This window comes from Elephantulus edwardii, unplaced genomic scaffold (assembly GCF_000299155.1).
Source record: "Elephantulus edwardii isolate Elephantulus edwardi_28Jun2011 unplaced genomic scaffold, EleEdw1.0 scaffold00276, whole genome shotgun sequence".
NCBI lineage: Eukaryota > Metazoa > Chordata > Mammalia > Macroscelidea > Macroscelididae > Elephantulus > Elephantulus edwardii.
Window position 1 is genome coordinate 3,414,702 of NW_006400026.1, and position 4,180 is coordinate 3,418,881.

Genomic DNA, 4,180 nt, shown 5'->3' on the forward strand with positions numbered 1-4,180 from the left:
TGCGGTTGGCGCAGGATAGAGCAGGGTTTAGGGCTGTTGTGCATAGGGTCGCTATGAGTCGGAAACGACTCGACGGCACATAACAACAACAACAACATGCCACAGATATTTCAAACAGCAACATTATCACTCAGTATGGACAGTTTTCAGTAGAGTTTCCAGGCTAGAAGGGACTAGGAAAAAAAGTTCTGCATATCTACTTCTGAAAATTAGCTTGTGTAAACTCTATGGGTCACAACAAAATATTGTGTGTTATAATGCTGGGAGATGAGCTCCTCGGGCTGGAAGATATATTATGGTTGCAACAATGAGTCCGTCCTGAAGAGGGTGAAGCCAGGCAATCCTTCTGAAGCTTCGTCTGATATACTTTAGACATGTTGCAAGGCAGCATCAGTCCTTGCAGAGAGACATCATTCTTGGGAGGGTGAAGGGACAGTGCAAGAGAGTAAGATCCTCAATGAGATAGATTGATTCAGTGACTGCAGTAATAGGGATAGGTGTATCACAGACACTAAGATTCGCATAGGACACAGCCTGGTTTAGGGCTGTTGTACATGAGGTTACTATGAGTCACAGGTGACTCAACAGCAACAACAAAAACAATGAATTCAAACATATCAATTATAACAGAGTTGTGTCATGATTGGGCAGCATTATGTTTCATTGTACACAATGCGTCAGAGCTGACTTAGTAGCAACTAATAGCAACATCAACAACTAGAAGTGTTTAGGTAGGCATAGCATCTTCTTTTGAAAACTCTCTTACTAATTTATTCCCATTAACACTGTTTGACATCTGATGAAGAATTTTAAGTTCTGTAGTTCTCAAATTTTAATGAATTTGCAAACATGGTAGTGTAACCATGGTGTTCCTTAGAAACAAGGATGGTGAAGCTGTCTCTCATACTGTGGGAATGTTGTTAGGAGGGAGCAGTTCTTGGAAAAAGACACCTTACTTGGAAAGGCAGCGGGTCTGTGAAAGATAGATTAACACAGGGTCTGTGAAAGATGGATCAACACAGTGACTGTAACAATTGGTTAGAGTATATCAGAGATGAAGATGGAACAGGATGGGGCTAGTTTGAGATCCATTGATCTTAGGGTCTCTGTGAGTCATAGTTGACTGGATGGCACTTAACAACAATAGTAACAAATATTCTTGTTTCTGAGACTTATCCCAGAGATTTTGATTGACTATAAATAGAAGAAGTGGCTAGATATCTGTATTTCAGGAACGTTCTAGACAAATTGGTGAGGTTTCTACAGAAAACTATTTGAGAAAATCTGCTTGAATCTTCTTTCCTCCCACACCCTCCCCACCATGGATTAAATATCTCCTGGGTAAGTTCTCTTTCTAATCATCACTAATAGATATGGTGTACTGCTTGACAGAGAACATGGGAATTTAGTTAAGATTTTCCTCTTTCTTATCCATCATAAACATTCTCATTGTATATTTACTATTTGGTTTCATTTTAGTGAACAAGAGAAATCTTAAGATCTTTGATCTTCACTTTGGATTCCATCTTTTTGCTGTCTGTCAAAAGTCCTTTATACTTTGTTACCTGCTTCCTTCCCTTGACACCATTTCTATTGCTCTTATCCTTTGTGGTATACTCAATTCAGACAGTCTTAAGAAAATTAATAATATTTCCTCATTCCACATCTCATTTTTAGCTACTACCATTTTTACTTTTATTATTCCCTCCTCTTACTCAGCTCATAATCACACATCAGTGAGTAAAATTTACTTTCTGTTCCTATTGTTTCATTAAATACTCTTTTGTTAAGGATTTGCATCCAAGTAATTTACTTGGGAAGTAAATTTGGATGCAAAAGAGTGGATAAAGTAAGATAAGGAAGCAAAATCTAAAACCAATATGCATTAGCGAAGAGATTAGTGTGATAGGCAGTGGAGTTCCCTCCACTTACTAAATTCCTCTGATGAACCCTGAAGAACCAATCTCTGATTTGGTCTACCAAGAGATGTTGTTGTTGATTGACTTAGAGTTGAGCATAACTCACGGCCACCCTATGAACAAAAAGCCTGAAGCCCTGCTACAACCATCAACTTTTATCAAAGTTCTTAGAGTTTCTGGAAGCATGTTGTTTAGAAAGTGGATGCTACTTCTGCTTCCAAACCTGTTATAGTATGTTATTGTTGTTATGTGCTGTTTAGTCATCTGCAATGCATAACGACCCTATGTACAGCAGCTCTGAACCCTTTCATATCCTGAGCCAGTATCACTAATTCAGACACAGCAACCGTTTTTGCCCCAGTTATTGTATCAGTCCATCTCATTTGGGGTCTTCCTCTCCTGTGCTGTCCATTCACCCTTCCAAGCAGGATGACTTTCTCCGAGGACCAGTCTCTCTTGGCCACGTGCCCAAAGTAAGTGATGTGGAGCTTCAAAATCCTAGCCTTCAAGGAAAGACTTAGTTTCACCCTCTTCAAGACAAATCTATTTGGGGTTTGGTGGTTGTTTTTTTTTTTTTTTGCAGTCCATGGTATGTTCAGGACTCTTCACCACCACAACTCAAAGGCATTTATTCTTCTTCTGTCACCCTTAATCATTGTTCAACTCTCTGAAGCAAAACAAGTAATGGAGAATGCCATGGCCTGAATTAGGTATACCTTGTATCTAGACTGACATCGTTGCTCTTCAGCACTCTGGAAAGGTCCATGACAGCAGACTTTCCCAATGCAATTAATCTTCTGAATTCTTGACTGCTGGTGTTAAGAGTGAGCAAGCTGTAATTAATTGCTCACAACCCCAATCTCTTTGCCATGTAATATGGTGCTGCCAGTTGGCTCAGTGGTGAGAATCTTTGTCTTCTTCATGCTGAGCTTCAATCCATATTGTAGACTACAGTCCTTGACCTTTTGCAGCATGTGCTTCAGGTCTTCTTCAGTTTTAGCAAGCAAGATTGTGTCATCTTCGTATCAAAAGTTGTTAATGAGTCTTCCTCCAATCTTGATGCCACACTCCTCCTTATAAAGCCCTGCTTCTCAAATGATCTTTCTGCATACAGATTGAAAAGGTATAGGGACAGTATGCATCCCTGATGCACACCTTTCCTGATTTAAATTATGCAGTGTTTCCTTGCTCTGTTCTGAGGACTGCTTATTGGTGTAAGTATAGGTTTCCTATAAGCACTATCAAGTGTTCTGAGATTTGCATTTTCCTCAAGGTTAACTATAATTTTTTTTTGTTTTTGTTATCCACACAGTCAAATGCCTTTGCATAGTCAACAAAACACATACATTCTTCTGGTACTCTGTTCTCTGCCAAGGTCCACTGGACATTGCAATAATATCCCAAGTGCCATGACCACTTCTAAACCCAGCTTGTATTTCTGGTAGTTTTCTGTCAGTGTACTTTTCGAGTCTTTTCTGGATAATCTTCAGCACAATTTTGCTATTATTTTGATATTAGTAATATTGTTAGATAATTTCCACATTCTGTCTGGTCATCTTTTTTTTTTTTTGAATGAGAATAAATATTGATCTCCTCCAGTCAGTTGGCACAACTTGGCAAGTATGTGCAGGGCAACTTCAGTTTGCTGATATATGTCAATTGATATCCCATCAATTCCTGGGGCTTTATTTTTTGCCAAGTTCTTCAGAACAGCCTGCATTTCCTCCTTCATCACCAAGGGATAGGAAGATAGATTATTGTCCAACTGAATCCACTAGTTGTTTTTACAGGGGTTCTCCTGCTCTTGAGAAATGTCCCTGCTAGTTTTCCTGGCATTAAAGAACATCTCCATGTAGCAAAACAAGCTGAAGTAAAAAGTTGTAAGCTTATGGAACTTTCCAACACAGTTGCAAGTCAATGTAGTATGAGCTGGGGTAGGGGGGAGGACAATGACAGAGAAGACGTAAAAAGTTGCATGTGTGCTTTTTTTAACTCTCTGACTTCTCTGACTCTATAATTCCCTACTTACTTACTCTTTCTTAGTCATTTATTTAAACTCTGATCCCCAGTAGTCTAGCACTGCTAAATTTTCACTAACCATACCAAGAGAAAGTATTCTGTTGGTGGGAGTGTAAAATGGTGCAACCCCTGTGGAAAGCGGTATGGCGCTTTCTCAAAGAGTTGCAAATAGAGATACCATTTGACCCAGCAATTCCACTACTGGGAATATACCCTGAAGAGACCATAACTGACATCCAAGC